This window comes from Pleurodeles waltl, chromosome 12 (assembly GCF_031143425.1).
Source record: "Pleurodeles waltl isolate 20211129_DDA chromosome 12, aPleWal1.hap1.20221129, whole genome shotgun sequence".
In the NCBI taxonomy this organism is placed as follows: domain Eukaryota; kingdom Metazoa; phylum Chordata; class Amphibia; order Caudata; family Salamandridae; genus Pleurodeles; species Pleurodeles waltl.
In genome coordinates this window covers 134,310,528-134,333,184 of record NC_090451.1, presented here as the reverse complement: position 1 = coordinate 134,333,184, position 22,657 = coordinate 134,310,528, and the positions used below count along the sequence as shown (strand labels likewise).

Genomic DNA, 22,657 nt, shown 5'->3' with positions numbered 1-22,657 from the left:
AGTTCCAGAAAGGCCGTGCATCAGTGCCAGTTTAAAAACTTTAAGTAAAGCCCTAGCACAGCTGTCAAATTTTCCTTTCGCCATGTGTAACATTTCTGTGGGGCTTGTGAGTGATATTTTAATGCCTTACGTACCCCACTTTGAGTAACACTTAATAATGAGTAGAAAAAGTGCTTATGTCTAAAAAGTGAAAAATAACCCCTCTGCGCAATTTAACACACTCCTGAAGTGCATTTGCAACTGAGGTCTTTAACATATGCTTGGAGGGGGTTTTATCCAGACTAGCAACATTCTAGTATGTACCCTAGATTGCAAAGTGCAGTAACAGCTACGGTCTCAGATTTACCTCATACTGAGTGAACATAACGTCAACATGGTCCACTTTTTTTAATCCACACTGACATTGTAAACCTTAATTCCAGACTAGCAACAACATGCCCCAGTACAGAGGAGGTGCAGAGAGCAAACTTGCTCTTAAAAAAGGGACTCAATGAGTATATTCCTGTGTAATACCTACACAAACCTTTTTTTGTCAACAGCAAGTACTTGCATTCTGGGACCTGTAGTCTCACTTTTCAAACACCCCTCAGTGGTACAAACAGTAATGCTGCAAAGGGAGAACCTCTTCGTGCAGCAAGGCATCCCCTATACATGGAGGCTATCCCTCAGTTTAGCATTGAGTAGAGCAGCTTTCATAGGCTGGAGAAGGGATACTCACTGCAACACTGTGTGGGGTCCTCTCGTCTTTCCTGTCCTGCTGCACAAACTGGTCATCACTAAACTGCCCAGAGGGGAAAAAGAAAACTTCCACAGAAAAAACGTTTTTTGTTAGAAAAACCCACACCCACCAGGGTTACCCATTGGTGGCATGCTTCATCATTGGATTTCTTACCATTCTGCTGCAGAACGAGGCATGCTGCGATCAACGGAATATGTTGGAGCACTATTGGTATCAGCGATGCGGATACTAGAAAAGGATAGGAGTGGTGAGGTCTTGGCAAATTAAAAATACCCCCCCTCTGGATGATATTACTAGTTTAACATGTCTCACGGGGTGGTATGATTAAAAAGGGGTGTCAGGAGGGTGGGTATATTATGTACCTGTCCTCCTTAGTGGTCTTCATGTTTCGGAGTTTACCCCTAAACTCCTCTTCAGGACCAAAGTGATCTCCCTAGTATCACTCCTCGTGCGCCTTACACTAGTAGAAGTACTTTTACTATTTACTGTGGTAAGGTGATATATACCAATTAAATTACATTAAATAAATACTGCCCATCATTGTCAATGCTCTGCTGGGCAAATCTCTGAAAGAAAAGAGAAAACATTAGATGTAAATGTATCTCTAAGGCGTGTAGTGGAGTTGTCACCATCACTCAGCCAAATGGCATCAGTAGTTTATTCATAAAAGTGAATACAAGACAAGACCCTCCCCTTTAACCCTCCTTCTCCCCCTTTGTTTAGCACATCAGTAAACTGCAACAGGCACCTGGTTTTATTTTTCACTTTCGCTGGTGACCTGTTCAGGCCACGAGGAATAGTCTGGCTACAGGGTTAGGCGGAGATGAGTGTAAACATTTTTTCTTTGATAGGACTCTCTGGACATGGAAAGCAAATGTTCCAGTCCACAGACTCCAACTAGCAGCTTCCTTAGGTTCGTGAATGTTTGCTCTAGAGAGCTGTCTATCACACAAACCAAAGAACACCGTAAGCCTATTTTGACTTGCAGTTTATTTCATTCCCTTTATTTTACTGCTTGACTGCCCCAGATGTGTCCATAAAATGTACTTTTTGACCGGAATGTTTGTCCTAAGTGTTGACCCTTTGTCCTGAATGTTTGCAGTCACTGTCCAGAAATTGCTAGTTTATGAAAAAGCATGTGAAAAAAAAGAGATCGCTCTGCAGCAAAATCCTCTGAAGTGAGCAATGAAAAGGGGTGAATGGGAAGCGATGGCACGAGGCAGGAAGTAAATAAGGACGGGCTGGAATTACATTTATTTTGTAGGAAGGAAAGCAAAGGAGTTTTGCATCAAATCTAGCATTTTCACTAGGTGAGGTAGGCCATTTTGTCAAATTAACCCAAGTTTTAAGTCCCTTTTTCCTGCAGTGAACGTGAATGTCACCTTCTGAAGGTTTCTGGTTCCATTTCCTTGGGAATAAAGTAATTTAAAGAGATAAAGAACTGTAAAGTTACTTGATTGATTCAAGTTACGCAAGAGGAAGTGCTACTGTGCTGTTTGTTCTTTAAATACCCCTATGCATTCTGGGAGTTGCAGTCCTGGATAACTTACAGTTGCTCCAATTTCACAAACGCCCACGGAACAATGATTTGTAAAACAGAAGCCCAGGACGTGAGCATTGCGTCCTTCCTGCTTGGAGGTATCGGCTTCCATATGCGAGTGAAGGTTCAGTATAATGTGTGCTGCAGCTTCTGGATGGGAAATGAAAACGTGTGGTAATGAAATTCGGTTCCTCTTATTTTTGCAAACATTGATGTTGGTATGGTGTAAAGGTGCAATCTGTAGATAGTTACAGAATGAATTTTCACATTGGGTAGGCGGCAAATTTGATTCCATCAGGGATCGCTATCACCAAATACCAGAGGAATGTTGAGTTGCAGCAAGGAGGAGAAATAGAAAAGGGTTTACTACAGAGAGATTGAATACAATCCTCGTTCAACTAGAGCTCTCTCTTTCTCTTGTTTATGAGAATGTGGAAAGCGGCGTCAGACATGATGAAAGTGAGACGTGGAGCAGTAGAATCTGAATCCCAAAAAGAGGGCTGTCTTATGTGAACTTAGTTGTAATTTGCACAGTGTTTCTAAATCAACAAAAACAACAGCACACGGCACCAAACACACCAGCGACACCATCTCAAGGGTTTCTGGAAGCTTCACCGCTGCAGTTCCTTGTTAGTATAATGGTTCGTATCCTTGCCTGTCATGCAGGAGACCAGCGTTCAATTACCTGATGAGAGAGTAATTTTTTGTAAATACTATTTTAGGTGGCAATTATTTCATTTGCACAGGCAAAGTAGTTCATTGGTGCACTGGTTCTTAAGAAACAGAAAGTTATTTTAATACATTTAGGGCCATATGTACAAACACATTTCCCATAGACACAGAATGGGTAAAACCCTTTGATACATCTGGCCCTTAGTTCCCATTGCATCGGCTTGCAGATGGTTCCTGCCCTTCACTGTGCTTTTAACACATCATGTCTACCTGCTCTCACGGGCAAATCTGACATGAAAGTGCTTTCCTTTATCCATTACAAAAGGTTAACAGGGATCGAAACCTTACCAGTCCGATCTAAAAAGCATGATCTTATTAGAACAAAGGTATAACACCTGGTGGCCCAAGCAGCATTCGAAAAGGTTGGAGAAACTTATTTACATCAAATGCAAAATGTATTCAATACAATGTAAGATTGCATTGCGCTGTGAGGGATGCTTACCCTTTAGACGATATAGCTATCAGACAATTCTTTGTTTCTTAAACAATATCGCTCTCTAGAAGCTCTTATCTGTTCGGTGGCTATTTCTTTGCATGAAAGGGGGCTGCATAAACAACTGACTTCTACTTCGATGTGAATAAAATCTGCTTTAAACAGGAGCGTATTACAGAACAAACCCTAGGCCTTTGCCTTTCCAAACCAAGGGCCAGATGTAGGAAACTGTTTGCGACTCGCAAACGGCAAAAATTGCCGTTTGCGAGTCGCAAACCGGAGTTTCCTATGCAGAAATGCATTTTGCGAGTCGGGACCGACTCGCAAAATGCATTTCCGAATCGCAAATAGGAAGGGGTATTCCCTTCCTATTTGCAATTCGCAGTGGTATGCAATACGCGGTCGCAAATGGAGTCGCAGTTACCATCCACTTGAAGTGGATGGTAACCCACTCGCAAATTGGAAGGGGTCCCCATGGGACCCTTCCCCTTTGTGAATGGACCACAAAATATTTTTTCAGGGCAGGTAGTGGTCCAAGGGACCACTACCTGCCTACCTGCCCTGAAAAAATTTCAAAACTAAAGGTTTCGGATTTTTTTTTAAGTACAGCTCGTTTTCCTTTAAGGAAAACGGGCTACACTTAAAAAAAAAAAAACTGCTTTATTGATAAGCAGTCACGAACATGGAGGTCTGCTGACTACAGCAGGCCTCCATGTTAGCGAGTGCCCATAGTCGCTATGGGGCCGCAATTTGCGACCCACCTCATTAATATTAATGAGGTGGGTCTTTGCGACCCCATAGCGACTTGCAGACGGTGTCTGAGACACCGTTCTGCATACCAAATTGCGAGTTGCAATTTGCGAGTCGGAAGGACTCGCAAATTGCAACTCGCAATTTGGTTTTTTGCTACATCTGGCCCCAAACCTCTCTATACACAAAGCACCTACAGTCACTGCTTCTCCCACCCCTAAAGTACCTGCTCCCTTTACACATTTATCTTACAACTTCATAACTCCTACTCTGCTGTTCATATTTGACATTTAACACTCCTACCACGTGACCTTCCTCTATCTAACTAGGTACCTTCAGTGTAATTTTTAACTCCTTGTTTCTTCCATGTTTAACTTTTTTGACACCCCCCAATTTTCCTGTTTGCCTATGGGAACAACACTAACCTGGCTCTAGAATTACATCAAGTTGACACCAACTGCCTCACACCTGCATCAAGGGACAACATACAAAAAACATCCAACCCCTGCACACCTGACACCACTTAAAGCCAGTCAAACCTAAATCAATCACATGCCCCAAGATGATGCCCCAAATTTCGGGGAAGAGGGGTGGGGAACAAATAGTGCTCCAGCCACCGGGACTCCTATACCTTTGGCATCATTTATTCTTGGGCTATCTATTTCTCAAAAGGGAAGCTCAACTGTAGCCTGGGCTGAAGCATTCCCCCAATCAACCAGGGGGCAGGCCTCCCTCCCATCAGCTACCCCTCAAAACCTATTATGATGTACTCTTGTCCGCAGCATTGCCAAGGGGAGAAGAAATCTGCTGTAGTGGGTATTAATTCCTCTGTATTCTAACTCAGATGGGTATTTATCATTGTTTTAAGAGTACTTTCACCCACTATGGCTTCATAATTGAGTCCTCAAGCAGGCACCATCAGTATCTGGACAGGCTCTACCCTGATCATCAGGAAAGCACATTTGAGGATGGGGATCTAAGATTGTAAGTGCCTAGGGGGTGCCCCAGTTGTTACCTCTTAATCTATTAATGGGTCTACTGGCAAGATTAACAAGCATTGGCAAAGCCAATACGTCATGCCTATTGCAATTCCCCTTAGCTCTGTAACTTTCTTTTCAAACTTAGACAACATCCTTCTTTTGCAATGTAGTGTGATCACGTCAGTGTGGTTGTTTTAGATTGTTAGCAGTGATGTTGAAGTTATTCTAAAAGGTATTGTCTGTAGCTCACAGCATGAATGTAATAAAAAACGCTTCACCGACTTCACCAGGTATTTGTTTTGGCTTGAAAGGGGACTCAAAATAACTTATGTTGCTAGTTGTAAAACTGTGCCATAGTCTTTGACTCACAGAACGAAGCAGGGAGATGTGATTACATGGGCAGAGCTGGGGACTTTGAAACCCAGAATCTTGGTTCGAGTCTCAACATGAGCTGAGCATCCTGTGATGCTGGACACATCATTTAATCTCCCTGTTCATAAAACTTAAATGTGATAAACCAACCCAACAGCTGTTAAAATTATTTAAATCCATGCCAACAGTGTGCATGGGAGAACAGCACAAGCCTCATGGTATGTGAGGGTGAGATGTTTTATGCTTGCTAGAGGATTCCAGTGGCAAGTCAAAGGTGACATGTGTGCCCACCAGTTTGGTGGCTTGGCGCTCTACTGGGGGTTAGCTGGAGCAATTAACATGCCTAAGTAGGTGGGGATATTTCATGCATATACCTTTGTAGTGTGGTGTTTAGAATTACCACATTGTATCCGCACTGCAAACGTATCTACATTTCAAAGTAAATGGTGTTGCACTATGAGTTAAACATGGTAAAAGATAAACTGTATTTAGTTGAGATTGGCATCTCATCATTAGCACAACTACAGTAGGGTAAAGAGAAAATGAAGAGGCACTGTAAAGTGAAGGCTGCTACATTAATCATGTGCATCTCTGAGTGCCCCAAGGCAGGAACCAACTGCCAACAAGCGTTTGCAATGCAATGGGACTTGTGTTTGCTCCAGTTAGAGCTATTGGCTTTGTAAATTCCTAACTGGACTTATCTTGCCACATAAAATGAAAATGAAAAGTCAAAGAGTTGACATAAACAAGCCGATTCAAAGCCCCCCAGTCGCCATGAGCGCAAAGGAGAGACAAAAAAGGAAAAAGAAGTTTGCTCACAGTCAAACGTATTGGCAAACATGCAATTATCCATGTAACAGGGTCAATGGCCAAGGAGGTAACAATACTGCCCCACGGAGGGACAAACATAAAGCATTTACCAATGATAACAAAGATTTTTTTAAAGATAAGCCCATGAACAAGTGATAGTGATGGGTGTGCCGTAGATGTGGTCAAAAGCCCACAGATAGATTACAACAGGTATATACATTGTAGAGGCATGAATGATAGAGGTTTTGTGTTGTAAACACATTTCATAGTAAAGGTTTCTTGGAAAAGGCATTGCATTGTAAAAATATTGTTCTAAGGGATGTCTTTCACTAGATATCCAGATATCACAGTATAAATACAACATAATGCTGTTTTAAAAAGGAGAAATTTGAAATAACTTAGGGCCTGATTTACAGATTGGAAGAGGTGTCACTAGTCACAAATATTATGCGACTGATATCCTGTCCGCCGTATTGCCATACCATAATAGTCTATGCGGCGGACGGGATATCCATCACGTTTGTGACGAGTAACCCATATGCCAAACTCTAAAACAGGCTCTTAAATTTCTTTTTGGTTTGCAGGGTCTCCGATTACTAATGACAGCGTCACGGTGCCACCTAGAGGACAGACTGTAAACTGTCTATTTATTGTATTGTACATTTTCTTAAGAAACTGAGCTAAGTAAGATTTTACTTACTTAACACATGAAGGCTGCAGAAAACAAGCATTTGCAATGCAATGGGTCTCTCGTTTGGTCGAGTTAGAGCTATTAGCATTGTGAATTCCTAACTGGACATTTTTTGCCACAGAAATTGAAAATTTAAAGTAAAACAGTTGACATAAGCAAGTCAATTTAAAGCGCCACAGCCACCATGAGCATGAGCGTGAAGGAGAGACAAAAAAGGAAAAATAAGTTTTCTTGCAGGCAAATATATTGGCAAACATGCAATTATCCTTATAACAGGGTTGCTCCCCAAGGCAGTAAGAAAACCGCTCTAATGCGGGACAAAGGCAAAGCTTTTACCAATGTCATCAAAGGATTTTTAAAAGGCAAGCCCATGAATGAGTGAAAGTGATGTGCGTGAGGTGGCCGTGGTTAAAACCCCACATAGATACCAACACGTCAGAAAAGCAGCGCTTGCGTGCTGCTATGCTCGACCTAAAAATGACTCAGTCATTTGTTCAAGATTGCTCGAGGGGCAGGCTGTTGATATTAGGAAGAGAGCCCACAGACTAGGATTAATAGAGCGGCTACTCCTGCTCCTGTCAGTCTGCAATTCTTAAAATACTTTACAGAGACTACTGAAATCGGAGGAATTGACCCTTAATCAACGGTTTAAGAAAGTAAAACACTGGGGTAGCACTTTCTATATTTTAGCACCATCAATGCAATGCCCTACTGAATGTCCTATGTCAGAGAAGTAGTCTGCCTGTTTTCTTTTAGGAAAGAGTTGCAAATATATCAGTTTTGCTGATATAAGCGGCTGACTCGTTAGAAAATCTTTCTCAAATTTCTTTGTAGCGCTGAGGAATGTCAGAGCATACCTTTTGCGCTTTATAAGTGTTTCTCTCTGGCTTATTCATGGGTATAAGATACAGAAAAGTCAACAGAAAGGGAGGCGGTGAAGGCAGTATGGGACTATTTAGTAGACTCCATGAAGGGACAGACTGTGCATTTTTTCTGCACAAAGACTTACAGGAGTAATGTCTAAAGAATGCGAGGGTTCAGCCCACAGAGCACCCCTATAAATCTATCTGACAATCACATCTTTGGAGGTAGAAGTTTCCTTTGATCTAGCAGGGAGAAGGGAGGAGCATGGAATGCCCCCCTGATTAGTGCCAAGTAATTCACTGAGAAAGAAAACAAGCATTTGCAATGCAAAGGGTCTCGGGTTTGCTTGAGTTATTGCTATTAGCGTTGTAAATTTCTAACTGGACTTTTCATGCCACTTAAATTGAAAATGAAAAGTAAAACAGTTGACATAAGCAAGCTGATTCAAAGCGCCATGGCCACTATGAATGTGAGTGAGAAAGAGAGACACAAACAGAAAAAGAAGTTTGCTTGCAGTCAAACCTATTAGAAACCATGCAAATATCCATGTAACAGGGTCATTGGCCAAGGCGGTAACAAAGCTGCCCCAAGGAGGGACAAACGTAAACCATTTACCAATGATAACAAAGGATTTTTGAAAGGCAAGCCCATCAACGAGTGATAGTGATGGGCGTGTGTCGGGTGTGGTTAAAAGCCCACAGATTGAGCTCGTGACCTAAAAAGCCACACTGTGCCTCCTGTCCTGATGTGATTGTGAAACACCACACATTTTTCTGAAAATAAAAACTTGATATTTTTCACCATCTCTCTAGAAAAAGGATAACAAAACCTGATATAAGAATAGAAAGACTGCAAATGATGTCATGGTCTGTATATATTTTGAAGTATGAAGACCATACTCTGGTGGAGGAAGTGCTCAAACATATTTTAAACGAGCAAGCACTGATTTAAATGTTACCAGTATCATGCATGCTTAGCCATGTGCTCTTTCCTTCATCCCTTGTGACCTCTGGACATCCCACCTACAAGCCGAGGAACCGCCACTCTCGGGGTCAAAGCGTGATCGTTAGTCACGCAACCGCCGGTTCAAACAACTCTTCAAAAAGTTCACTTTGAGAGCCCCATGAAAGAGGGGCGGAGGCCGGTGTCCCAGCAGGAGGAAAGGTCCTGTGGTCAGCAGTGTCCACTACATGGCAACAGCAACAGTCATAGCTCTCCTGGTTGAAACATCAGACACCGGAGCCACTTATTTACTAAAATAAACAAACACGTATTATACTGAATGCACGATGTTCTTTTGTGTTTACTGAAAAATGAAAAAACACTGGCCAGTACGGGGATCGAACCCGCGACCTTGGCGTTATTAGCACCACGCTCTAACCAACTGAGCTAACCGGCCAACAAATACACATTGTACAATATCTAACCCTTTTAGTGACTCAGACAGGCAACTCGTGATGTTTTCATTTTTATGGACATTGATTAAACATTCCCAGCCCATCATAGTTTCACCGCCGAGACATTCAGGAGCTCGAACAGTCTTGACCATATCAAGAACGTGCACACTCAAGGAACGATCACCATAAAACACGTACATTATTTCATGAATTACACTGAACGCGCTTCACTAGGAAGAGCTACACGACCGTCCATTCCTGGAAAAGCTGGACTGAAGATCAGAGTCTCTCCACAGCCCCCTAAGTCCCGCCCTCCACCCAGAAAAGGACTGGTCTCAGCGCTGAAGCACCGCGCATGCGCCATGTTCTGCATGTTCTCCGCACTCCGGAGCTCAAGCCTTACCACTCGATATCACAAACCGGGCTCTCCGTCCTTAACCCTCCTCTTCCTGTACACTCCCCTCTTCCCCCAACACACGTTCATAGACCTTGATCACTTGCTGCACTTGTTCTATGATCCCCTCGAGTACACAATTTACACTTTTCCAACCCTATGCTGTGCCCCGTAGCCCATTATTTGCTGCGCCGACCATTCATGAATTATCCGAGCTTTATTCTCCTTTAAATACCGGGTCACAACACATCAACTATATTATTGTGTAGTTACAGGACAATGGCAGGTGGGTGAGGGGTTAAGGCGATGAGAAAACACAGTTGTTGGGGTGTTTACAGGTTCGTGACTTGCCAACTGCGGTGCATTTTCAACGAATACAGCACGTTTTATATTATCAGCCACATTCTCTCCAAAGATAAAAACTATTATGGAGTTTACTTTTTTCAAGTTCAGCCTTTCGTGAATTCACTTACCTCACGTCTGTAACGTACATTGAGGTTACAATGTGACCCCGAGTCACGAAAATGTAATGCTTCAGTCCTGGAAGGTCGGGTGATATTGAAATGCATTTTAGGACTCGAAGTTCTGGCTCAATCACTTCAATTATTCCAACTGAACGAACACACTTGAAGCAATTATATGTAAAGGAAAAGCTTTGACATGAGCCACTTGTCCTTCGTGAGGTGGAGTCCTCTGATGGCTTTACAGATACGGCACAGAAAGCATCACCATTGAGTGAGTACATTGTACGGTACAACTATAGAGCACATCGCATGCAGGTGCTGCCTGAACAGTTGTCGACCACTGAGGATGAGTTCGTGGACGACTGAGGATGTTTGTGGACCACTGAGCATGGGTTCCCGGCCTTAAAAGTCTGTGGTTATGTGTGTGGGTTTCCGGGCCAGGATGAGGACAGAAACAACTCTTGGGTTTTTTGTTTACATTCTGGTATCTGCTGAACTGTTGACCCGAAACATAAAATGAAAGATTACAAGTCAAAAAAGGCCAAGGAAGCCGTAGAGAACTAAATTGCAGATTTGGATTTTGCGTAATTACTTGTACTGTATTTATCATAATGAAATAAAAGCACATTTTATGACAAGACCGGAGGCTCCTACTATGCTTACTTTTCCTGCTTTAATCACAATAGCAGCTGCAGTCAAGAACAATAATCAATCCCATAAGTGTAGCAGAACAAGCTACCAATGGGAAACAAAGAGATAGAAAGGACCAATCAGAACACAATACACCTAAAGATATACCAGGCTTGTCTGCAAGCAGCCCTCTTTTCTTGCTGCTCGCAGTCAAGATAAGTATATCTCTTTGCGTTCAACCTATTTTACTAAACTTTTAATATTTACAGTGTTTTCGTTTACTAATTATATTGTAACATTTCAGCGCGTTCATGCGCTCGATCTGTTTTATCGCATTACGCTTAGCACTACTCTTTTCCCACCCTTCGTTCGCTTATATCGGTCGTCGCGACCGTTCTTCTTGCACTTACATCGCTACTGCCTTTCTGCCTTTCTCCCAACGTTCTATTGTAGACGCCTTATCAGACTTGCGTCTGCCGCGCTTCTGCTCAACGCATTCTCTGTCACCTGAAGCGCGCCTTATTTTGAAGCTATTTTTAGCATTTTCTCTGCATGGATTTCACCTCGCTCTGGTTACTCTGCCAGCTCACCGCCCTTCTCTGAAAACCTCCCAGAGGCGTGGCTTTTCTCTATAACAGGTTTCTGGTTGACAAAGACTTTGTTAGTCACACATCCCTCCCCCTAAGCCCTTCCTCTCCAAATTTAACCCTTTTTCTACCAGTTTATTCCTGTTTGACCAACAAAATTGATTTTTCCTCATTTTTTTAAGAGAATAATGATTCTGAAGAGTTTTTTTCAGATAATTTAAATAAGTTTATTCAATCCTCAGTGGCAAAGGCAGTTTCTGCCTCTATATCTATATTTTCGAAACAAATTGAAAATACCGTATCACCCTGTCTTTCACAATCACAATTGGCCCAGTCTGCGGGGGAAAGCAGAAAGCGCAACGCCACGGAGGCTTCTAATATTAATCAGTCCAATGCCTCTTCTGCGCTGTTGAGCAGTGAGTCTAGCTCACACAGGACGGAGGATGGAGTTCCTCACAGGCCTCCTATCTCTGAGTGGAAAAATTCTTTGGGTTCTAAGAGTAAGATAAAAACAGAACATTTACTCACAACCCACAAGATTGTGATTGACAATATAAAGGACACTGATGATGACATGGAGGACATTGAGTCTGATAAAGACTTGGATAATATCAGTAATTCTAATTTTTGGATTGGACCACCTTCCAAAAAAGTCAAACCAGCGACAAGTAATCAATTCTCTACTCTTGAACGACTGGATGGTTTGTCTAGACTTTCAAGATGCTTATTTAACAGTACCCATTCATCAGACTCACAGGAAATTCCTTCGGTTTTAATGGCTCCACCAAACCTATCAATTCACTTGCCTACCTTTCGGTCTTTTTTCAGCTCCCTTGTGCGTCACCAAGTTAATGAAACCAGTCGTAGCTCATCTCAGAGCTCAAGGATTCAGATTAATAATTTACCTAGACGACATACTTCTTATGCATTAAAACATGTCAGAAAGCCACCGTAGTGCTAATAGTCCCATTTTGTCAATCCCAAGTTTGGTTTCCTCCGCTTCTCGAGTTATCAATAGACTTCCCAGTCCTTCTCCCCTCCTTCTCATCTCTTCTTCTCTATCCTAAAGGACTTCCTCATGATCGGATCCTCAACACATCCCTCCTTCTATCAGCCTGGAAAGTGTCAGGTCTTATTCCTCCTATCCAGGAATTTCACTTGAAGCTTCAACCTATATTAACAACTCCTGAGCCCCAGGTACATCCAAAGCTTACAAGTCCGCTTGGGCAATCTGGTCCAGCTGGTGTCTGGGAAAATCTAGTGATCCCTTTTCAGCAGATCTAAGCTTAATAGCTAACTTTCTTGCTTCCCAAGCTAGCTCTGGTAAATCCTACACGACTATCAACCTGTATCGGTCAGCTATTTCCCTTCATCATCCCTTCATAAACGGTAAACCTGTAGGCGAACATCCTATTATTTGTCGGCTATTAAAGGGAGTAAAATTGTCCAATCCTCCTCTTCCTAAGTATACTGTTTTATGGCATGTTAACCTTGTTCTACAAATGTTTCTATCTTGGCAAGATAATGACTTGTTGTCACTAAAAATGCTTTCCGCTAAGTTAACAACGTTGCTGTGCCTAGTCTCTATTAAACGTCTTTCTGATGTCAATGCTCTAGATATTTCTGCCCGCCACTTTACCCCTACAGGTGTTCTTTTCAATGTTTCCAGACATACAAAAAACAATTTCTCTTCTGTGTTCTATCCTTATTTCCCCAAATATCCAAAGCTATGTGTGGGTAACTGTTTAAAAGTGTATGAACAAAAGACTATTGATCTCAGAATGTCTTCAGCCACCCAACTTTTAATTTACTTCAGGAAACCCTATAAACCAGTTTCTTCCCCCACTTTGGCTTGTTGGGTCAAATGCATCATGTCACTTGCAGGTATTGACACCTCTAGATTTGGAGTCCATTCTGCTCGGGGTGCTATGGTGTCCAAAGCCTTCTGGGCCGGTTCCCATTTAGAAGACATTCTGAGATCAGTAGATTGGTCAAATGATGTTACATTTTATACTTTTTATTGTAAACCTGTTAATACTGCATCTTCAGTAGTAATTGATATGCTTTAAAGAAGCATAATAGGAGCCTCCGGTCTTGTGATAAAATGTAGATTTTCCAAATAATTTATGATGGAAAGTCTTAATTTTATGAAAGACACAGAGGTGAGTATTATCCCACCGCATTTATTCTAACTTTATTTTCATATCCCTCCCTTTAGTCTCTACCAATGCTCCAGCGACTACCTCTGGATGAATAACTGAGTTCATCTAACATTACGAAGCTCACGTTCTCTCAACCAACGTTCCCTTTGTATTGTCATCATCTTTATTCCATCAAGACTACGCCTACGTTTTCTATGGATTGGCTTCAAGACTTGTTTGCTTTAATTTTAGCTGCCTGCATAATTGCTTGCATATTTCCAATGTTTAAATCCTTTTAATGACTTTCTCGCAGAAGAAAAGAGGGCTGCTTGCAGTCAAGCCTGGTATATCTTTAGCTGTATTGCGTTCTGATTGGTCCTTTCTATCTCTTTGTTTCCCATTGGTTGCTTGTTCTGCTACACTTATGGGATTGGTTATTATTCTTGACTGCAGCTGCTATTGTGATTAAAGCAGGAAAAGTAAGCATAATACTCGCCTCCATGTCTTTAATAAAATTAAGACTTTCCATCATGAATTTTTGGGAAAATCTACATTACACAACATTTGCACACTGGAGTACTATTTTTGTTTCACTCATTTCCATCTATCTGTGCTCAACCTTTATTCTTTGCATCATGTCTCTCTGAGGAGGTCTCTATTCACTGTGTGTTCCCCAAGGATCTTCATTGTCTTCACTCTGTTGTACCATCCATGTCCACCCCCTATCACAGCTGATCAGATCCATTGGGCTAAAAGATTGTTTGTATGATGATGACACCTAAATCACTACTGGACTAGACCAGATTTCCTTAAACTCATCAATCAGACTGAAAGGTGGTGCACTCACAATATGGAAATGTATGAAGTAGAACATAATAAAACTCAATTCAAGCAAAACCAAACCACTGCCTTTGGGGAAAATATCACATTCGATGCAGCAACATTCTTTGCCCCGTTGAACAGGGGCCCCCTCCACGGCAGAACCCAAAGCTAAAATATTGGGTGCCACCATCAATAATGACTCCTATTTCTGTGCAAGTCAAATTGTTGCCTTTGCCTGCTTAGAAAGGTTCTTCCTTTCAGATCGGAAGAAATACTTTCCACAGTGGTATCCACATTCATCTTGTCATGATTGCAGTACCACAACATCATTCATGAGGAGCTTTCACGATTTCTACTGAAGAAACTCCAAGTCATTCCGAATTTCACAGTTCGGATCTGGTGCATGTTAAGCAAATTCAAACGTGTCCCACACTCTCCTCTCCTGACACAGGCCCCAGACAGGAGAATGCTGATGTGAGATGTGAGGCGTGCACAAGACGCCAAGAAGCTGGTAAAAGCCTGCAGCCGGAAAGCCGTAGGTCATTGGCCATGGGCTCCGTGCTGTGGAAGCGGGTGCTTCGAGTGGGGCCACTAGGGTGTCAAATTTTACAGTTTGATGGTTCTGACCCCCAACAACTACTATGGCCCGCTACTGAACTGTGTATGTCGTGCCGATGGTGAATTTTGCCTCCGACGTGGCCCGCTACCGATGCATGCTACCGAGGGACATGGAGGTAGCAGACAACAGGCCACTGGCCGCAAGCTCCGAGCTGCAGGTGAGAATGAGACCGGCCCCTGCACGGGAAGTGCATCTGGTGGACCTGCCATCCAGTGCAGCCCGCTATTAAAGGGACCGAGTGGAAAGTGAATTTGACATTCAGCGCGACCCACTACCGTAGGAGACACGAGGATGAGTGAGCGGCAAACAAGGCATCTGGCACTGGGAGCAGCGCATCTGGGATGCCGTAGTGTAGCCCACGGGCAGAGGAGTTGCTGCCTCAAAAAGGCGTGTACTGGAAAGCCAGAGGAGTGCTGGGAGCACCGAGTGGCACTCAGAGCATCACCCAGAATGACCAATAGGAGGCAAAGAGAGCTGGGAGTGCCGGGAGGCACTCTTAAGTGTCACCCCGAGTGATATGCAGGAGGCAGCAGGCGGGGGCAAGAGTCAAAGAGAAAAGGAGTCATCTGCTTGCTCACACCCACATCTTGGAAAAGCATGTTCAAGCAGAGCCGAGTAGAGCCGAGCCAAGGTGAGGAGGTAGAGGGTGGAGAAACCTTGAAGGAGGAGGAGGAGTGGTAAGAATAGGGTGAGAGCTCCTGAGAGTTCCTGCTCTCTACCCTCCCACTCCCTAGAAACTACGCTTCATCCGCTCCTGATGGTTCTGGTACCCTGCCGCTGTCTACTGTCTATAACAATGTAGAAGGTCTCATGAGAAGACGCACTGCTGAATCATTGGGCTGCAGTTGCCTCTTGCAGTGTGCTTTCAAGGAACATATCCGTGGTTAACCAGCGAAAAGGAGAGTGGAGGCAGGAACCGTTCAATTAGATTGATAGTTCTCCTTAGGAGAACAGCATTATTGGCAATGGAAGCAGCCACGGGTCGTTCGTGGTGCGGCTTGTTGCCTTTTCCTCTCCTTCATCTTATCCACACTGCCTCCCTTGCCCAGAACTTTGGTCATTTAGAACTTTGGACACTAAGAACTCCTTTCTCTCCTTTCTAAAGATGGAATTCCTGTCCTTGTTGTAAAGCTACTTTTCATAGGAAGCTTCAAAGTGGTGCATCTTATCCTTGATTGGATTGACACGCCCTAAGCATTTTACAAGTAGAAGTATCTGACCATCAGAAAAATATATTGGTACCCAAGAGAAGTCGGAAGTATTACTAGTGTTTGATTACTAAAAGCATTGGAAGAGTTAAATGACTGCCAAAAAATTGAGATTGGGTTGTTTGCTTCTGGGGCAATCCTGTTTGAAAACTAAATCTAACCCTCTCCGCAATAAGGATGCTGCAGATGCAGGACTGAAGTGCAGAAATCAAAATTTTACCTTTTGGGAAAAGGAGAAGGCCCCATCTAACCACATCAAATTAGTTTCTTTGGCAACAGGGACATACATAATGTAATACAGCTTGGAGATTCACAGCATTCTAGCCTCAAAGGTTTAGCTTGTCTTGATATCCCCGAAGAGGCCATTCAGGAACGTCTTGCATCCAAGGTAGCACTTTCCCATACAGAGGAGCATGGCTTAAGAAAAGCATCTTCCCCACCCCATAGCATTATTCTTCTCCCAGCTTGTAATTCTGGGGGTTTAGCCTTAGAAAGGATGGTCAGGTCAGCCGGAGTTGGGGAAAGAAGCTCACCCACAAAGTTCGAGAATGGGACACCGGATGGATGACTTTACACTCCCGGACTTAGACATAGAATTATATAATAGATATGGGACACAACATGGGGTGTATACACCGTCTATGGGCCCTGCAGTTCTTTAGTAGTACTCCTTCAAACCATCCGTCCTTGTTTTTACATCTCTCTGTGACTCCTGATTTGGGAATAAACGTTAATCTCCCAAGTAATCCCCAAGATCAAAATATGCAGGTCTCTGCCTCTCTTCTTAGTTAAGAGATACTTCTTTCTTCAGAATTATGTAGACACTTTGGTTTTAGATTTCACTCTTATTTTTGATACAGATTTAATTGTGAATAGATCTTGTCTTCTAAAAATGTTTAATGAGATAAAGTCACTCAGGTTAATTGAAAGAAATGATATACATTTGGCATCCATGGAGGATTTTGGCTATGGTCCTAGAACAAGGGTGTCCTTTTATTCAAAACTTATAGTTAACAAACTTTTAAATAAATCAGAACGGTTGCAATGTAAATGTCTCAATGTTGTTCAAATTCCGTGGTGAGGCAGGGATTACGTTTGCTGGCAGAGACATACAGCAACCCCAGGAAGGTATCGGTAGGCAGGCTTCCATTCCCCAATCTCTATGTAATATCAACAGCCTCCCTTTAAGTCAACAAGGACTAAAAATCTCTCTAGGGAGGCACGGCAGGCAGGTGACGTTCAAGGAACACCAGAAGTGTCTACCCCAAGGATCAAGTGCCAGCATCTACTCCTAGAATTGGTTACTGGTGTTTTAAGCAATTCTTCCTTAAAGTCTCATCCATCAGTATCACCATACTAGCAATGAGCTTATCGTTGCCTCCTGGAATGTTGCTGGCATAAAAAATAATGGGGAAAAACTGAAGTTTCTGAATTCATTAAATGCAGATATAATCTGCCTGCAAGAGACTTGGGGCCTGATTCTAACTTTGGAGGACGGTGTTAAACCGTCCCAAAAGTGGCGGATATACCACCTACCGTATTACGAGTCCATTATATCCTATGGAACTCGTAATACGGTAGGTGGTATATCCGCCACTTTTGGGACGGTTTAACACCGTCCTCCAAAGTTAGAATCAGGCCCTTGGTGTGATGGGGAGCTCTTGTGCAATAAATATTATTCGTTTTATTGTAATGCCACCCCTTCAAAACAATGCTCACTCAAAGGGTGGGGTAGCTTGCCTGCTGATTAATAAGCTTAATGGGCATTATGCATGCTTTAGAGACCCCAGCAATCTGTTTATGGCTATAGTCTTATACAGTGTAGAAGAGGGGTCTGCTGGAGCTCCCTTGGTATTGGTATGGGTAAATTCTTATATCCCCCCTGGTGCCTCACATGATGCCCTCTTAGATAAGGAATGTTTATTTATTAATGAATTCTGTGATAGACAGACTCCATCTCAATTATTCTGGTCGGGGACCTAAACTGTAACATTTCAAATCCTGTCCTACTCCAATTCTGAGATGAGGAAAAAGAGGGAGCTATGGAATTCCCACTTGTATTTTTCCCCATAAAATAAGAACAGATAAGAGAGGGAAGCTCCTCCTTTAGCACTGGAAGATGAGTGACTGTATCATTGCGAATGGTAGACTTCCCTCTTATTCACCAGCTCAATACACACACAAATCACGGGGAAGCAGCAATTTTAGACTATTTGGTGGACAGTTATCAGGCATTCTCGTTGGTACACAATATAAAAGTGATAGAGACAGTGTTTAGTGATCATTATAGTCTGGTAGTGTCTCTTAACCTGAAAGTGATCCCCACTAACACCTGGGGTTTTCATGGGTCAAAATCAAAATTTGATATTAAAACTGGAAGAACACATTGGGCCCATGGCAGGATTAAAGGGCTGGAATGTAAATTAGAGACTGTCTCAGGCAATCTTGAAAACTGGGCTGGAAATGTTCTGGAGAAATTCACAGAGTTTATGCAGCAGCTGCCTGTGAACACCCACCAGAAGGCCACGGGCAAGGCTATGGCCACTTACTTTTTTTGAATAGAGAGATCAATGCCCTTATCCACAAACAATTTAGAGAATACTCTCTGGAAAGCAATATTCAGTTGTCCTTATTAAAACAAAGAAGGAGACGCTTAAGAGCGCATTCAAAAAGAGATGTAATTGACAGATTTTGGATTAGTGTAAGGGAAGCAGCCTTAAATGGCCAATCTAGACGTTTTTCCTCATTGGTAGCTGAAGGGTGTGGTTCAAGAAATAGATCACTTCCAATGGTCATCAACGAAGCACGCTGGTCCACTTTTATATCAGGACTTTATGCAGCGAATGGGATTACTGAGGCCCAACCTCTAGCTGGTGATGATTCTTCCTCATATACTTCCCACTCTGTGAAAGAAGTTGAGGAGGTCATTAGAGGCATGCATAGTTCGGCAGCAATGGGACAAAATGAAATTCCTATATTGGTTATAAAACATGATGTTCTTAATTGGAGTAAAATCTTGCTTCAGGTCTTTCAGTGCTGTTATGAAACCCGTTCCGTTATTTAAGAAGGGGGATCATAAATGCCCTAGGAACTATCACCAGAGCACTCTACTCGATGCGTTTGGCAAAATATTTGCTAAATGCTTGCTATCCCAGATTAGTGACTGGGAAGAAAGAAACTAAATTATCCCTCTGGAGCAATCTGGCTTCAGAAAGAAGCACAGCACAATTGATAACATCTCGGCATTCCAGGTAATACATGAGAAATATGTCTCCATGAGAGGGGAGGGAGACTTATGCAGCCTTTATTGATTTATCTACGGCATTTGACAAAGTAGATCAGGCCACATTATGGAGAAAGCTCCCAAGATTAGGTATGCCAAGTATCTTGCTAGATCTGGAGATCGCCCTCCATTCCTCCACCTGGCGTAGGGTGTTGTTAAGTGGTGATGGTGGCTTGTCAAATAAAATCTCAACCCAGAATGGCTTAAAACAAGGGTGTATGTTGGCCCCGCTGCTGTTTTCCCCTGTATATTTCAGACTTACCCAGTTATTTAACCCAGAGTGAGGGTTTCACCTCCAAATTGGAGGGAAGGCCAATAATCTGTTTACTTTATGCTGCTGATATAATCATTTTGGCTCACACCCAAAAGGGTTAAGTAATAACCTACAGGCCCTACAGCAGTTTACAGAGGCCCACTTTCTGAAAATAAACTGCTCTAAAAGTAAAATGTTGTGCTTCCACTGTAAGAAGAAATTTAAGTATGACAAATTCTTCTGGTCAGTGGGAACACAGAAGATAGAAAAGGTAAACTTGTACCTTTTTTAGGAAAAATAGTTTTTGGGAACCTCAGTGCCAGTGCACACATAGAGCATAATTTAAGCAAGGCACAATCTCAAGCTAATGGCCTGATCGCCCTCTATGAGCGACAGGCAGGAGACATTTTAAACACCTCTTAGAGGTATACCGGGCAAAGGTACCATCCTCTTTACTCTATGAATTGGAGCAAGTACGGGTCTCTAAAGGATTTGGTTTTAGATGAGCTGGGGGGCTGCGTCCTTAGAAAATTAACATCTGTTAGCTCGTCTTCCTCAGCAGCAATTTTAAGGCTAGAGATGGGTCTAAGAAGCACATTTGTGCAAGGACTGGCAAGGGCTGTATGCTGGGTGGTTAGTTTTGAGGTGAGTGGTGATGATTCTTTGAAGTCTTTGTTAAATAAAGAAACCTTGGCTGGCAATATGACAAAATGTACTATTGGTAGGAATTTCACATATGCCCTAGACTTGCTACATTTAGATCCTGATTCTATTTTTACACTTTCCCCTTTACAGCTAAAAACCATCCTTAAACAGGCAATTTGGTCTGCAAGCTTTTGCTTGGATAGAAAGGCCTGTGCACACAGGCAAGGTTTCCAATCTGTAATAGATTCTGTACTATTGAAGGAAATGCAACCCTTTCTTATTTGGAACCTACCATATGGGATCCATATGGGATTAGATGGTTCTGGCTCCTATTACGGCAGCGGCTGCGTCCGCTTAATGTATTATGGGCAAGATGGTATGGATCTCCGGTGATTTGTAATTTTGTCAAAATGGCATCCAAGATTTGAACCATGTTCTTTTATTTGCCCGGCCTTGATGTCATACCGTTGTAGATGGTTACGCTCCAATCTGCCTTCAACTTTTCTTACTTACTGTATCAGAAGTATTGCAGGCCGTTTATGTTCTTCCAAATGAATTATTTTGCTATAGAATTTGTAACTTTTTAAAGTGCTTTTTTAAAATTGTATTAATTACATTATTGAATTATTTTGTAAGAATTGGGGTATGTAAACTGTTTGGAAGGTTTGTATGTTACTTATTTTATGGTCTCTCTCTTATTTTTATACTATGTTTTACGTGGACCTCCGTGGGAGTTCCTTATCATAAAAAATAAAACTGAATTGAATTGAATTGGTTACAGGCCCTAGACTGAGCAATAGGTGCCAGTTTAAGATCCTTAGGTATTTCATATAGGATGTTCTACAGCCACGAAAAGGCAGCCCACATTATCTAGGGACACATAACAACTTCCATTGCCCCCTACACTTCACCTGTCTAATATTACAGACACACCGTTTGTTATTAATAGGGGTTGAACACTTAATATCATCACTTTAGAAAGCCATATGTGTTTTAGATGAGATCTGAAAACTCTCCTCTTTTCATACAACCCCTGCCTCTCCTTTCTCGTGTCTGCACTACCGCTTTGCACCAGGAAATCTCTCCTTATTCACGCGTTTTATAAATAAAAGTAATAATAACACAGGGCTCACTTAGGTTCCTGTTCACAGTTTATAATATGTGGCAAAGTGCACTTCAATGAAGAGTCCCCTACTCTTTGCATCATTTCTTGGGACTTCACATAACCGAACGGGTAACATTAGGGGACACTTTGCTTTGTTTAAAACAACTGTGGGGTTTCTTACAAACTCTTGTGTTAAGTAAGGACTGGCATACACAGGCGTTCAGCTGGTGACAAGAGCTTTTTAGAGCACATTAAGGTGCCTCTCTGTAAATATAATGTGCTTTACATATCTCTTCACAATACCTTTCTACTTCTCGTAACCTTTGTAAATACAAGGCAGTCCTCTTACCCCATACATTAATGCTCTACAGAAGGGGGCTTCAAACTAGGGAGCTCAAGTAGGAGGGGGCTCCAGGCTCTGACCAAAAGGAACATTATGCTAATAACAAGGGTGTGTTTTAAGCTGAAACCATGAGCAGGAATAAATCACTCTGTAATTGGCCATCATTAGCATGTTTTGTCATTTATATCCAAGCTGAGAGTATGTGTCAAGAGGGAACGGACTCCAAATACTCTTCAAAACCCCCACCCTCACTTCTAATAAACACACTGTGGATACTTTTACCTGTTATAAGGCCTGCCTGACCAGAATAGTATGTTTGACATCATGTATTTGAGTGTATTTTTAAAACAGTAATAGAACTTAACTGCATTGTTTAAATAGGTGTATACAAATGTAAACATTGCCAATTTAATAGAATAATTGTGAAATATTCAGAGGGGGCCCTGATGATTTTTTTTCCACTGTGGGGACACAGCATTAAATAACTTGAAGACCACTGCTCTAGGGGCACTAATGTTGCAGCAGCAGGTTGTTCATTAGAAATTATTCTTGGTTTAGGGTAAGATAAAATAAATTGAAAGCATATTCAAACTACAAAAGGTAAATAAAGTGGATTCATTCTTAAACTCTGATTAAATAAAATGACAACACATAAATTAAAACATCCCTTAGCAGAGAATATTTTCGATCCATGGACCTCTGGGTTATGGGCCCAGCACACTTTTGTTGCGTCACACTGCTGCAGATTCTCATGCTGCTCTGCCTTCTATATTATACCATAGTACTGTACAGACATCAGTAACTATTTACAAATTACCTAGTGTTTAATTCAAGCTCTGAACAGAGGCTGGAGCT

The 22,657-nt window shown here is 42.2% G+C and overlaps 1 non-coding gene across 1 annotated transcript; it reads right to left on the bottom strand.

The window, feature by feature from the left end:
* Window positions 1-9,236: 9,236 nt before the first annotated feature.
* TRNAI-AAU (transfer RNA isoleucine (anticodon AAU)) lies at window positions 9,237-9,310 on the bottom strand. The gene has a single exon. It is a non-coding gene; the product is annotated as a tRNA-Ile (tRNA).
* Window positions 9,311-22,657: the final 13,347 nt, after the last annotated feature.